Source organism: Chlamydotis macqueenii, chromosome W (genome assembly GCF_036417535.1).
Source record: "Chlamydotis macqueenii isolate bChlMac1 chromosome W, bChlMac1.mat, whole genome shotgun sequence".
Classification (NCBI taxonomy): Eukaryota; Metazoa; Chordata; class Aves; order Otidiformes; family Otididae; genus Chlamydotis; species Chlamydotis macqueenii.
The window spans coordinates 45,834,832-45,850,562 of record NC_141592.1 but is presented as its reverse complement, the minus strand read 5'-3'; positions in this window follow the sequence as shown (position 1 = coordinate 45,850,562).

Sequence of the window (15,731 nt, the reverse complement as noted above, 5' to 3'; positions counted from 1 at the left end):
ACTCTTACAGGATTTAAGGGCAGTAAATTCAGTAATTGAGGATATGGTACCTTTGCAACAGGGGTTGCCGTCTCCTTTGAGGTACGAATTTGTGTAAGTGAAAAGATGAATCCCTCAGTATTGTCTCCGATTCTGCCTATGTGGTCAATGTAATACAATGTGCTGAATGGACAATGTTAAAGGAAATTAATAATCTTTTGTTGTATGACCAGTTTCAAAAAAAAAATGTTGGAGTGAAAATAATAATCTGGAAACAGGTAATTGGGAAGGACCATTCCCTCTTATGATGTGGGGGAAAGGATATGCTTGTGTCTCTACAGGAGCAGTGAACAAGTGGATCCCTGCACGATGGGTACGACCAGCGCTCCAAGCTGCCTTGCGTTCGTTGGATTGTTAACAAGCTGTGTGGCAGCTCCATGGACATCAGTCACGGAAAGAACAAACATGTGGGTAGCTATGGCTGGTGCCACAGGGTGGGGCGCCATTTGTCTGTCTGTATCATCTTCAAATAAGCCTTTCAGAGCCTGCTTGGTCAATCCGCCAGATCAGATAGCGGTAGGATGGCAACTCTGTGTAAAACAAGAGCAGCCGCGAGTGCTGAGTGCTAAATTACAAAAGATGGAACTTTTGAGATCACTAAAGATGGACTTCTGCTTATTTTCTTTAACTATTCAGGAGCTAATGTTTCTAGAGGGGTAATGATTGTAAATGCTTTAAGACGTATACGTTGCAACGATACAGCATGGTGTAATCACGCGACTACATATCAAAATCCAGACAGCATAAAGGACCTAAACGAAGCATACATAGCTTTGAATCTGATTGCCAAGATAATATAGGGTTTTGGAAACCAAGTGAAATTATTGCTGCTTCAATCTTTGCACGTGGTGTGGCAAGTGCCTAGGCATTAGCTACGCTAAATAAATTGGGCCATTGGCTTGCTAAGCAAACGCATACAACTGCATTGGTACTATCAACGCTGTTAACTGATGTAGATTCTTTACACTATGCTACTTTACAAAACAGAACTGCTGTTAGCCTGCAGAGCACATATTTGACAGGCCTTGTTGCATGTGCTGGCCACACGTGCAGCAACGTCTGGTCAGGCCTTGTGTGCGCTGGCCACGCGTGCACCAACACCTGGTCAGTCCTCTTTCACTGAATCTGCTGAGGGGATAAACAGAGGTGGCTTGGAGCGAGGGAGAGAGGATGGACCCAGAGCACACTTTATTTACAACAGGGGACGCCCTGAAGGTGCTGGGCCTGCCTCCTTTCTCTGCTCTGACCCGGATGAGAATCATCCTCTTGCTCAGTGGTGTCTTTGGCGTAGTCGGGTTGGTAACAGAATAGATCAGTAGTAGTTTTTTTATTATTAGCACAAAATCATGGTTGTCAGGATTTTGATGGGCTTTGCTGCATGAATCTGTCTGATCATTCGGAATCTATTCACAAAAGCATTCAAAACTTGCAAAAAGGAGTACAAAAAACTGCAACAAAGTGATGATTTTGATATATTCAGAAATCTTTTTGGTAGATTGATAAAAGCTTATTACAAATAGCTGTAGGATGCTTATTCATTCCTTTTATATATGTATTTTGATCTATATTCCGTGTGTGTGTTGAAATGTGTGCAGACTTTAATAGATAAAGCGTTGAAACAAGCCTCTTCTCATAAACAAAGAAGGGGGAGATGTGGGTATTTCTTGAGCCAGTACGGTGTCAGTGAAAGCAAACTGACCTTGGGAGAGGGATACAATCATGCTTGTTGGAAGAAAGCCATGGAATGAGAAGGGAAGCTTTAAGATACAAAACATTGTTAGCAGAATTTATGGCTTGTTTCAACAGAGGCTTGCAAAAAACCTAGTCACTGGCCTTGTAGATAAGAAAGTTACTGGAGTTATGTTTGTAATAGGAGAAGAATTCTATAGTAGAAAATTACTAGAAGGTAGTGAAACTTAGTTTTGCTTAGCAGTCATGAATATGTATAACGTGTAATCAGTAACTTTATTGGCTAAGCTTGTGTGTGGCATAACTGGGTGGTTGCTATCCTTGGCTAAAATCAGAATTGTGATACTAGGCATCATACTAGGTATAATCATTAACATTCCGTGCTTGGTCACCTGCCTACAAAATGATACAGAGTATACTACATCAGGGCGCACAGCTAACGTGCTTAAGAGAGCGGGGAGAGAGGGGTTTGCCAGAGGTCTTAGTCGATCAAGCGCTTGTAGTACTGAATCATATATCCTTTGCTGACCCCCAATTCGTTTTCCCTATCCAAAACCATTTTTCCTCGTGTCAGCCGCTGTTTGGGGGTAAGGCACTCCCAAAGGTCTGGTACCACCTGCCAGAAAACCCACGTTGGGAAGGTCCCGCTGATCTGCTAACATGGGGACGAGGGTATGCTTGTATCTCCATAGGTGCAGGGTAACCGAGCAACGCGGCGCTCTCTAGCTCATCCTAGTGGGATTGATCCTGCTTGTGAGTCTTCCAATGCCAGTGATAACGACTAATTTCTGGGAGCAGTTCACGAACTGCGCCGACTCTACTCAGGTTTGCATAGTGCGTGGCCTGTTGGGCTCTTGGGAATGCCAACCGCACAGCCCTCGTCATATCTGAACTGGCGACTGCTTTAGCAGCACACGACAAAGGACTGACACAAATGAAGTTGGCATTAGATTATGCCCTTGCGAGGCCTGGCATTGGTTGCAGCGACCTAGAGGGAGTCCTAGGTCTCCAGGGTTACTGCTGTTTGGACTTCAGCAAGAACACCTCCTCGGCTTTGGAGAAGACGTGTGCACATGCTGCCCACTTGGTATTCAATGTCAAAGCCCTAAAGGACTGGGGTGGCTTCCAGACCTGTTTGGTTTACCTAGATGGCTAAGAAATATTGTGTCTATAGGTTTGATGATCCTAGCAGTTGCTTTGATAATGCTTTGTTTGTTTCTGTTATTGTTACATTTCTTGCATGCTATGATTAAGGGGTCACTAGGCGACTATCCATGATCAACTATGTTATGGCAGCATCTGCCCCAGAGTACCAGCCATTAGACCAGGATGATTTAGCATAGAGGGGGGGAATTGTGGGGTAACGTTAGCAGGGCTGCATGTATGCAGGAGGGGCGGTCCATGATGATTCGCGCGCTAGGCGCGATAAGTCCATGAGTGCAGGGGGCAGGTGCGTCTACGTACATGGTGGGCACGGATAAGTCCATGGGCATAGGGGGCGGGTGCGTTCGCGTGCGTTGTGGGTGTATGGGTATTTAACCCTGTGTTGCGCAGCATTAAATTGAAGGCTTAGCTTGACGGTATCCATGTGATCCCCTGCTTTCCCCGGGGCGGGGCTCCAGTGCATCCTGTGTTGGTTTGCTGGCAAGAAAGCCGGCAAAAGTCACCAGAGCAAAGTATATTTTTTTTTTTTGAGTCAGCTGAGTTGGGTGCGTCTTAGAGCAGGGGCACCCCTCTTAGTTCAGAGTTACAATATTTATATCCTTCCCCTGATCACCCAATTTGTCTGTCTCCTTTTTTTTCTTCTTTTCCTTTCTTTGTTGGAGCTCACAATCTACGACTGCACCTCTGTTCCTGATTCCCCCCCCCACCCTTCCCGGTTTTCTGTATGGCCCAAGGTAAGGTCTGGTTCTGAAGATAAGGTTCCAAAATGGCTTAAGCAAAACCTTAGGCCCTTTTCTCGCAGTTCCCCCTCTTTCTTTTTCTTTACTATTTTTGCTGAAGCCCAGACTCTTGCTCTAAATTATGCAGAATTAATTGCAGCTTCTCGTCTTCTCTGGGCTGTTGTCATTTTTGGGTTTGTCAGCATATTGGTTATCTGTGTTCCTTCTACTGTATTGGTAATAAGTCTTATAAGACAGGGGATAAGATGGGGAGAAACATTAAACCAGTCAGCATGCATAACAAAAAGCTAGAATTCTTTTACAGAGTGTTTCCTCTACCCATTTGTCAAATTTAGCCCTGTTTCGTCTTATGCATTCCTCACCATGGGTTTCTGAAGCTAACATCCATCCGAGAGGTTGTTTATCTTCCACTGAAGTAATGGTGTGATTCCACCTAAGAATTTGGAGGGGACTTAAACTGATTCCTTTCCATGGCCATTCTTCACTCATTAGAAGATCCCCACAAACCCAACAGTTGGTAACATTCAATTCTTCTGCTATCCTTTCAGCAAGATCCACAAACAGGCTCTTCCTTATAGAGGGAAGTCCTAACGGCTTCTGCAGCTCCTTTCTAATTTTCTCATATATTTGGTTTTGGGTCTTTCCCTCAGTTCTTGTTATAGTTGCATTCTTTAGGGCCATAATAACGTTCTGAACTAACATTTCTTTGGCTTGATTCTGGTATCCCCTTCCATCCTACATGCCCCGTTGTCCTATTTTACTAAAACAAACCCATGGCCCTCCTTTAGGGCATATTTGTCCTCCATGACTCCCATAAGTAGTTCCTCTGTTTTTAACTTTCCAATAGGTCTGTTCTGACTCACTACACTCTTGAGGTGAGCCATCATAACATTTCACATGAATGTGGGTGTGGTATGTAAAGCCATAAGCGGATTCTCTTCCCCAATGGACTGTTTGGTAACATTCTGTACAGGAGGACAAGGATGTTGAGAGGTTCAGGCATACGCAGAGGACCCAAATTATGTTAGACCAAGGTCTGGTATAGCATATATTTCCACCTCCCATACCTATTGGGTTGCAGCCAACAGTAGGGTACAGGTATCTTCTTAGTGGCAAATATAGAGGCTAATCCAATCTTGCCCTTGATCTGTCCTCTTTTACACCCACGGAATTTTCTGCCCTGCGCACAGGAGGTAATGGAAGTCCATATCTAAATCTTCCACTGTCAACACCCCCGGCAATACCAAGAATGTCCTTTCTGTGTATCTCGTCTCCCATTTTGGTTTTTTGTTTGTTTGTTTTTTGGTTTGGTTTGGTGGTTTTTTTGGTTTTGTTTTTTTTTTTTTGTTTTTTTTTTTCCCAACAATCCTTACAATGGGACATGATAATGGGATTACATTGATTACATGGACTACATAGAGACACTGTGGCCCACAATCTTCCTTGTGTCTTCAATATCCCTTTCTTACTTAAATTACCTATTACTGAATTTTGGTTTTGCCCTTTTTCTGCAGAGGATCTGAACAACCTCTACTTGTCGTTACATTTCACAATAAAATTGGCTCACGGTCGTTCTCAGGGTGAAATGTGCAATTCTCCAGATTTTACCTTTAAAAAGTTAACTTAAGAGGGTCACTTCCCTGCATCGCAGTCCAGTTGTTGGGACGCGTTTCCACTGGTCCTTTGACTGGCTATGTGTGTCCATTCCCTTTCTTTTGTTCTGACAGCTGTTTCTGTGGTCAGGAGCACCTGAAAAGGACCCACGTCCGGGTCAAGGCATCACCTCTGCATGACTTCACCAGTACTTAATCTCCTTGGTGTATGGACAAGTCCAGGGGCGCTGTTTGAGACAGTAGCCCTTTTTTCCTTAGGTCTATAAGAGAGAGAGTTACTGCACACAGATAATTTTTAAGATACAGATCATTTATCTCAGGGATTTATAACCCCTCCTCTCTCCCCAAATAAGGTAAGCCAAACGACATTTCATAAGGAGATACTCCCAAGTCTTTTCTGGGGGTAGTTCTAACAGTGCCAGAGGTAAACATTTGGTCCATAGTAACCTAGTTTCAACAATTAATTTAGTGATATGCATTTTAAGAGTAGCATTCATTCTCTCAACCTACCCAGAACTTTGAGGATGCCATGATGTATGAAAGTCCCATTGTACTCCCAAGGCCTGACACACACTTTGTAAAATCCTTGAAGTAAAGTGAGTTCCTCTGTCAGAGTCTATTATTTCTATTTTGTCATATCTAGGGATTATTTGTTCCAACAAAATCTTAGCTACATTTGAGGTTGTGGCGGTTGCAGTAGGAAAGGCTTCCACCCAGTGGGTGAGATGATCTAATATCACTAGTAAATATTTCCATCGTTGTATTCTAGGGAGTTCAGTATAGCCTATCTGTATACTTTGAAAAGGTCAAAGGGCTAAATTTCTTCCTCCGCTCGAAGTCTTTCTCATTGCCTTTTTGTTTACCTTTTGACAAATTAGACACTGCTCAGTTACTTGTTTAGCCACGGTGCATATTCCTACCCAGCCATAAGTCCTTAAGAACTGATCTCACAGGGCCTGGGTTCCCCAGTGTGTCTCTTGATGTAACCTGATTAGTATTTCTCTAGCAATAGCTTTATTTAGCATTTGTCTCCCATCAGGTAGGAGCCATTTTCCTTCCTGAGTCTTTTCACATCCCATCCTTTGTAGGAGTTCTTCCTCCTCTTTGGTAAACACCAGAACCTTTAATGGAGTTTCCTTACTTCCAGGCACTAAGGCGAGCATTTGACTTCCCCTATCCAAGGCTGCTTTCTTGGCTTGCTCATCAGCCAGTCTATACCCTCTTCCCTCTTGCCTCCAGAGTCCCACCCTTTTGGTGTCCTGCTATATGGATTTTGGCAATCTCTTCTGGTAGGCCCAGGGCCTCTAATACTTCTAATATCAATTGCTCATGTACTAACTCCTTTCCTCAAGAGGAAATAAGTCCCTGCTCTCTCCAAATCTTTCCAAAGGTATGTACCACCCCAAAAGCATACTTGGAATCAGTGTAAACAATTCCTTTTTCTCTTTTGAGCAACTCTCCAGAGCTTGCTTTAAGGCATATAGTTCACATGTTTGGGCTGACTGATTACTAGGTAGCCTTCCCCTTTCTACTGTGCTATTTTGTTCATCATCCACTACTGCATAACTGCTATAATGTTTTCCATTAATGTATTTCAAGGATCCATCTATAAAAAGTCTTTTCCCCTCAGATAGTGGGGTTTCGTGCAAGTTTTCTCAGACTTTGGTCTGATATTCAATAATATCCAAACTACTATGTTCTGGAGCTCCTTCCTCAGTTTCCCCATACAGGAAATGGGAGGGCTTCAAACTTTTATCAACTGTTAACACTAAATCATCTTTTTCCATCAGAATTGCTCTGTATTTTAATATCCTGGAATCAGTCAGCCACCTCCCTGATTTTTGACTCAAAATAGTTCTAACTGCATGTGGGGTAAACATGATCAATGCTCCCCCAAACATCAGTTTTCTGCTTTCCTCCACCAAAAGAGCTATGACTGCTGTTGCCTGTACGCATGTAGGCCATCCTCGAGAAACTGGATCTAACATTTGAGATGTATGACACAGGCTGTCTTTGTCCTCCCCATATTTGAGTCAACACCCCTGTCGTAGTTCAGCCCTGATCGGGACCAGACTACGCAGTCTCTCTCTCTTGCTCCCCCCACCCTCCGAGAGAATAGGAGGAGATGATATAAGAAAAACAGCTCGAGGTTTGAGATAAGGACAGGGAGAAATCCTTAAAGTTACCATTACAAGCAAAACAGACTCGACTTGGGGAAAACCATTCATTTATTACTACAAACAGCAGGATAATGAGACAGAGAACAAGATAACCTCCCTCCACCCCTTCCTCTTCCCAGGGTTAACATTATCTCTACTACCTTCTTCCCCCCCCCCCCCCCCCCCCCCAAGCAGCACAGGGGGGAAGAGGGAATGAGGGTTACAGTCAGTTCATCACACGTTGTTTTATGCCGCTGCTTCATTGTCAGGGGAAGAACTCGCATTCCTCCTCCGCTCCATCATTGACGTGCGGAAAACGGACTCCACAATCTGTAAGATTGTAAAGTAGGTATGTTTATTCAGCGCTGGGCAGCACAGGGGGGTAGTCCCACCAAAACCGTGCGCGCCTTACGTGGCAACTCACTTTAAATTTATACAACCAAATGTTACATATACATAAAGTTTCACAATACGCCTATACATATGCATGACCTATCCCCGCTTCGTATTAAAATTAGTCCCAAGGGGTTATTTTCATAAACTCCTCCTGTCTGGGCTTGCGCAGTGCCTCCTGGTGGTGGTCGTCGGGGGTCGTGGGGATGAAGGCAGGTGACTCCTCTTCGTCACCGCTAGTAACCTTTTGTTCTTGCGCAAACTCAGTTATCCCTTGGCTTTCATTCAAGCTGCAGGGTCGGTTTTAGCTGGTTCTTGAAGCGACCCCCCTAGTCCTTACCGGGAACTGTCTTTCGTGAAGAATTGCAAGACTTTCTGCTTCAAATAGTTTGCACAATGGTTAGCAAATTATTAAGCAAGTAGTTAACAAAACATTAAGCACTATTTATCAACTTGATTCCTTAGGATGCACAGCAATAATTAATCAATGCCATATCTATTAAGATTTCTTTAACTCCTTCTCTCATCATGGGGTCCCTCCCACAGGCCACAGCCCTTCATGAAATTGCTCCAGCGTGGGTCATCTCTTCCACGGGGTGCAGTCCCTCTAGAACAGCTGTCCCAGCAGGCCCTTCATGGGCCACAGCCTCCTTCAGGCCTCCACCTGCTCTGGCGTGGGGTCCTCCATGGGCTGCAGGTGGATCTCTGCCCCTCCGTGGACCTCCATGGGCTGCAGGGGGACAACCTGCTCCACCATGGTTATCACCACAGGCTCCAGGGGAATCTTGGCCAGGAGCCACATTACTCCTCCCCCTCCTTCTTCACTGACCTTGGTATCTGCAGCCGTTCCTCACAATGTGATAAACTGTGAACTGTTTGTTCATCAAACCTTGTCAGAACAATGGAAATTTACATAAAGTATGCAAGGTCGGCCACAGGCATCCGGCTATGTAAACACGGCATGCAGGACTGTGAAAGGAGGTGGGGGGGCTCATGAAGACAAAGGGTATAAAACCAGTAACTTTCTAACCATATAGTTTGAAGAAGCAATTAGTGGGAGGGGGAAGTCTGTTTTCATGAGGAGTGAGAAACAGTCTCACATTATCTGGAGGGAGTGATTAAGAGGAGCAAGGATTTGAAAATAGGATGGCATCCATCACATAAATCTCCTTGCTCAAGGAAAACGGGTGGTTAACAAAGACATGAATCGGCTCAGACTGATAAGGACACTACCAATTTGTAGGATCAGCACATTCCAGGCAAAGGTGAAAAGTACACCGTGAAGAAGACCTACGGCCTTCCTCCCAAAAGACCCCCGAAGACCCTCGCCCGCAATTCCTGGGAGAATTTGCGCAAGCGCGAAGGACTGATAAGCTAATTAACATACGAAGCGAGAGTAGGTGGGTTTAGGTAATGAATATGTATAAGCGTCAACGAAATATTCATTGTTTTACTGTATAAGAATGGGACGGTTTGCTACCTCGGTGCGCGCCGTTGGCGGAGCAGGAGACTCCCCGGCCGCCCAGTGCTGTTTTGCTTACTGGTCCCTTGCTTTAATAAACCAAATTTTTAATTGGCCAATCTCTGTCATTTAATTAGACAAAGAGGACAGATAAACTATAACAACAACAGGCTGGCAGACGCCTCTCAGGATCCTTTTTACATCTTATTCACTTCTCATCTCCTCTCCACTTCTTGCAGCCAGGCTGGGCTGAGTTGGGTGCAGTCGACTGCCCAGCAGGAGGCCAGAGGGTGAGGCCTGCAAGGCACACAAGGCTCGCGCCTCCCCCTCTCTGCCCCCTGCTCAGCTGCTTCACATCTCGTCTTTTTTTTTCCTGTTTTCCCCTTCTTAAATATGTTATCGCAGAGGCGTTATCACGGGACAGCATCAACTGAAATTAGGAATAAGCTCTACGGAGAACCTAGTCTTGAACTGTATTGATTTGCCTTTCCTGGTTAATGAATATTTACATATGATTGCACAAATGGAGATATTTAATTTGGGGAATGTCGTAGTTCAGCCCCGATCGGACCAGACTACGCAGTCTCTCTCTCACTCCCCCCACCTTCCGAGAGAACAGGGAGAGAAAATATAAGGAAAAACGGCTCAAGGTTTGAGATAAGGACAGGGAGAAATCCTTAAAGTTACCGTCACGGGCAAAACAGACTCGACTTGGGGAAAACTATTCATTTATTACTACAAACAGCAGGATAATGAGACAGAGAACAAGATAACCTCCATCCACCCCTCCCTCTTCCCAGGCTTAACATTATCTCTACTACCTTCCCCTCCTGAGCGGCACAGGGGGGAAGAGGGAATGGGGGTTGCAGTCAGTTCATCACATGCTGTTTCACGCCGCTGCTTCATGGTTGGGGGAAGAACTCCTCGCATTCCTCCCCTGCTCCATCGTGGGGTCCCACCCCTACGCCACAGTCCTTCGTGGAACTGCTCCGGCGTGGGTCATCTCTTCCGCGGGTGCAGTCCCTCTAGAACAGCTGTCCCAGCGGGCCCTCCACGGGCCACAGCTGCCTTCAGGCATCCACCTCCCCCGGTACGGGGTCCTTCACGGGCTCCAAGTGGATCTCTGCTCCTCCGTGGACCTCCATGGGCTGCAGGGGGACAACCTGCTCCACCATGGTCGTCACCACAGGCTGCAGGGGAATCTTGGCCAGGAGCCGCATTACTCCTCCCCCTCCTTCTGAACTGACCTTGGCATCTGCAGCCGTTCCTCACAACAGGCTGGTAGATGTCTCTCAGGATCTTTTTTTACATCATCTTATTCACTTCTCATCTCCTCTCCACTTCTTGCAGCCGGGCTGGACCGAGTTGGGCCCAGTCGGCCGCCTGGCGAGAGGCCAGAGGGTGAGGCCTGCAAGGCCCGTGAGGCCTGTGCCTCCCCCTCTGCGCCTCTGCCCCCGCTCAGCTTCTTCACATCTTCTCTTCTCTCTCTTTTTTTTTTTCTGTTTTTCCCCTTCTTAAATACGTTATCGCAGAGGCGTTATCACGGGACATTCTGCTACCAATCGGCTCGGCCTTGGCCAGCAGCAGGTCCGCCCTAGGACCGGCCAAGTCCACTGAACAAAGGGGAGCGACTTCTAGCAGTTTCCTACAGAAGCTACCACCTTAGGCCCCCCCTCACTAACAAAACCACGACAGGGAAACATTTAATTTTAGTTTACTTATAAAACGAATATAAAATGTCAAAGCAGTGCACAGGAGATTTTCTTTTTAATATATGGGCCTAGGAAAAGATATTCTCTCTGGGAACTTTGTCTAGATTAGAACAGAGATTATTGTGATTATTGTCAGAATGCAATTTAGGTGTCTGGACAATGGCGAATATGCTGTTGAGACACAGCTAACTGACAGTCAGCAAAGCATGGAGATAATGCAATATATTCCACAGTAGCCAGATTTCACTTCCAGAGCAGTAAATTTAAATTAACTTCTACATTTTCATATTTCATAGAGATTTGTTATTATTTTAGGTGCTACTATTTTGGAAATAGGATAGAACAAGACAACAGTGAAACTCATTTGAGTGCTACCTTTCTGTAGTTTGAAATTAACAGATATACAGAAAAGATTTCAAGTTTGACTGAGAGAGAAACTGTAGCTGGAATACACTGGAAAAAGTAAGGGAGAAATTTAAAGATATGAAATTTCTAAATATACGAAGTTTCCAAATTAGCTTCAACATTAGAAAATGTAAATATGTGTACCCTGAGCTTGTACTGACAAGGAAGACTGTATTTCCCTCTGTTTTAGTAAAAGTCAGCTAAAGCAATTTTGATTAACAAAGGCTATGAAGTGTCACAGAGTTAATGGCATCCTGAGAGGCAGGGCATATCAGTCAGATTTAACTCCTCTGTGGAAAGTAGTTCATAAATAAATTCTCAAGATCTCCTGACAAAATATTTTCTGAGAAATGTAAAATTTTAAGTGTATGCTTGACAGTAAAATTTATACTAGAAGCAGTAGAAAGAGCATTATTAACATAAACAAGTCAAGTACTTTCAGAACTCCTAGGTTGCTCAGTAAGATGAACTCTGGACAAAAAAGTTATCTCGCATATAATTTAGCCTTGGCAGAGACTCTCATCAACATCTTTTTGAACAATACTTTATCTCAAAAGACATTAGAAGTGTTTGTACAACTTGGTGTAATGCAGTTATTGCAAATATTGAAATTCATGCAGTTTTGGATGAAAAAGACAATGAAAATATGTATGGAAAGGGTTATTTTTTTTTAGACTAACACAGATTCTTAATTATTTATCATGTTTCATGAAATTTGAAGGACGTTAAATGAAGGCAGCTGTACTGACTCCTGTGTCAGGTTACTGACTGACACCCAAATAACGGAGTCTTTGCCACCACGCACTGTAGAATCATAGAATCATAGAATAGTTTGGGTTGGAAGAGACCTTTAAAGGTCATCTAGTCCAACCCCTCTGCAAGGAGCAGGGACATCTCCAACTAGATCAGGTTGCTCAGAGCCCCATCCAACTTGGCCTTGAATGTTTCCAAGGATGGGGCATCCACCACCTCTCTGGGCAACCTGTTCCAGTTTTTCACCACCCTCATTATAAAAGATTTCTTCCTTATATCTAGTCTAAATCTACCCTCTTTTAGTTTAAAACCATTACCCCTTGTCCTGTCACTACAAGTCTGTTAAAAAGTCTATCCCTATCTTTCTTATAGCCCCCTTGAGGTACTGGAAGGCCCCAATAAGGTCTCCCCAGAACATCCTCTTCTCCAGGCTGAACAGCCCCAACTCTCTCAGCCTGTCTTCATAGGAGAGGTGCTCCAGCCCTCTGATCATTTTTGTGGCCCTCCTCTAGATTTGCTTCAAAAAAAAGTTCTTTCCATCTTCCACAGGTATCAAACATGTTTCAGTTTTTTCCCCTCATGTGAGGGTGCTATGGTTGAGAAAAGAATTGAGATAAAATCCAGCAAAGAGAGCCCAGTCTTTATTTAAAGTACATCAGGACACTGTTTCAAAACACCAATGATTATTGAAATGGCACTCCAAATTTCTAAAACCAGGAACAAATAAGCCAGTAGGAGAAATGGACCATGAAAAACTTTGGGTTTACCATGACAGTAAACAATATACCCTTCTCGTGGTTTTCTTCTGTTCTCAGATAAAGCACACACACGCAAACCTGTGCTCAGAACACAGAAGACAGAATAATTAAAAGGTGTGATTTTTTTATAGATACATTTAGCCTACCCTTTAATTAATCAGTTGAATGTCTCATTTTTACTTCAATTCATTCAACATTTTTGGCTTTGTTGTGTCATTAAATATGACATTTACACATTTGGAAAAAAATATCAAGCTATAATGATATACCTACTGCAGTAGACTGCCTCTACTGAACAGAATTCATGATTGACTGAAAGCTTGAGTCTCAGAAGGCATAATTTTCAGTAAATAGGAAATACATAACTTTCATTAGTGACTTTAAAATATTTGGAAAAGAGTAAAGCAAAACAATTTTAAAAAAATTTATTTCTGTTTCATGAATCATTAATAATTTCTCTGTTACTTGGTGTATGCCTTTTAATTTTTTTTTTTTATTTTTAAACCTTATATCTCACTCTATGGTCACCACAGACATAATGCTAAACCAACTCATTTACCATAGTTTCACTCAGGTAAAAGAGCTGTGTCACTTACTAGGCAAAAAGTGATATGTATTAATCATGGGCCTATTCTTAAAGATCTATTTGTATAACTTCTTTTGAGTGCATATAGTCAATGGGAAGGTGAGGAGCATGATAATTAAGGAAATTTTAGAAAATAAGAGAGTTTACTATGATCACTGCTCCTAGTTCACTGCCATTACCAACTCTTGCTGTAGGACTTTTATTCCTGGTATATTTGGGGTTTTTTCATAGCTAGGAGGAAAGAAAACCATGAGATAAATAGCAGTGAAAGTAGTGATTCAAATGGTTGATCAAGATCTGAGCTTAGATTTTTCAGGACCAGATAAATTCATTTAGACAACTGAATCCCTGGTCAAGCTAAGGGATAAGTTACTCCTCAGAAATTTGCACCCTTAGATGTGAGTGCTGGTCTTCCTTTGATAATAATGTTGGGCCAGAATTAGAGGGCAATTTCTCTGCTAATGAAAGTCTCATGAAAGAGAAGAAATAATACCAACATAGAATTTTCTCTGTCCAGCAATAGAATTTGTACAAAACTGTTTTAGATTTTTGAAGTCTCTTAAGAAGATACAGCTAGGAAATGACTGTTCACTAAAATTGCAATGGGAAAATCTTTTCTACCATTGTAAAATATTCATGATTTTTTAAAACCAGGGTTATATGTCAAAAATTTATAAACCATTTATAGAGCTGAATTTTAAAAACAATATTGTTAAAAATCTTTATCAATATTTGAAAGAGACTAAACATTTTAAAATTATATCATACATTTTCAAAGAAAAAGTAATTTTGATATCATAATAGCATGCATTGCTTAGAAAATGGTATTAAATATTAAGGAAGTTTTTTTTTCCTTTAATTTTTACGTCAGAAATCTGTCAAAGAACAATTTTTTTCACAGAGAGGTTTCTATTTTGATGAATTGATGAATTTTTAAAAATTGTTTCACTGCAAAATTCCTCATCAGCTCTAATGCTGACACTGCTGCCAATGACAAAATTCAGTTACTTATGCAAAGCTTCCCACTGTGATCCTTTGAGGGGAGCATATGCTGCTCCACCAGGCAGTTCTGCCTCAGTGAGGTGCTGGAGTGTGGAGTGATGGCCTTTTCTCCTCCCTCCACTTTTTGTGCTTCATATCCCCAGCATCAATAATTCTAATGGCTTGACTTCATTCTCTCCTGTATATTTTACATATCAACAGCAGTAAGAGGCAGGCTCTCAGTTCAAGGAAAATTGACTGCTTTGAAATACAAGGTTCCCAGTTTGAGGTGAAAGTTAGAAAGCATTTCTAAGCTCATAAAAGGTTGACCAGACAGACTAAGGGAGCTTGAACATGGAGCAGGGTTCCATGGGAGTTCAGGGGGTCCCAGATCAGTGTCCAGTGCTCTCTCAGCCTCAGATCCAGAAACACCAGAGGGAGGATCCAGAGAGAAACTGAAATGTTGTGCAGACCCTGAGGCTTTTATCTGTCTGCAGGCCTCTTCCAGGGACTACTCCCACTACATAAAGCTTCAGAGAAAGAAGAGAACAGGATTAGCCCCTACACTTATCCTGGGGCTATATAGAGCTGTAATTCATAATCACATTTGTGTGGACATTTTCACATATTACTGAGTCCCACCTGTCACTACCGAGCAGATCTAGTGACATCTTTTGGCATGTGCTCCAAGGCTTCTTAGCAGTGTCACTAATATTGTCAAGGAATAACATTTCACAGGTAGCCAAGAGCTATCACTTACAGCATTGTTATTATTTACAGTGCTGCTGAGTTTATGTCAGGTGTAGCTAAAAGAACAGCCTAACTTCACTGGGAGTTCAGCTTGAGCATTAATTTAGCTTTGTGACTTTCTTTTTTCATCCTAAATGTACATCCATGTCTGCATTCCCTGTTTCTACTGAACACCATGGGTTATTCTGCACCACTTCATGAAAAATACATTGAATTCTCCCCAGTAATATCAGTAGATAATTCCCCATAATGATACAAATAGAAGAAATGTTGGATACCTGGAGTATCAGGGACACTTAGTGAACAATCCAGACCGAATGGAATTGTTATGTTTGTGAGCAGCAGGCCTCAAGGACATCACTGAAGCCACTTGTGAGAAAGTAATGAAGCTTCCTGTGAGAAAGTACTGAAGCCACCTGTGAGAAAATAATGAGGCCGCCTGTGAGAAAGTAATGAGGCCACCTGTGAGAAAGTAAACGAAGCAACCTTGAAGAAGATGGTAAATAACTTTGAGAAAGTGAAAACAT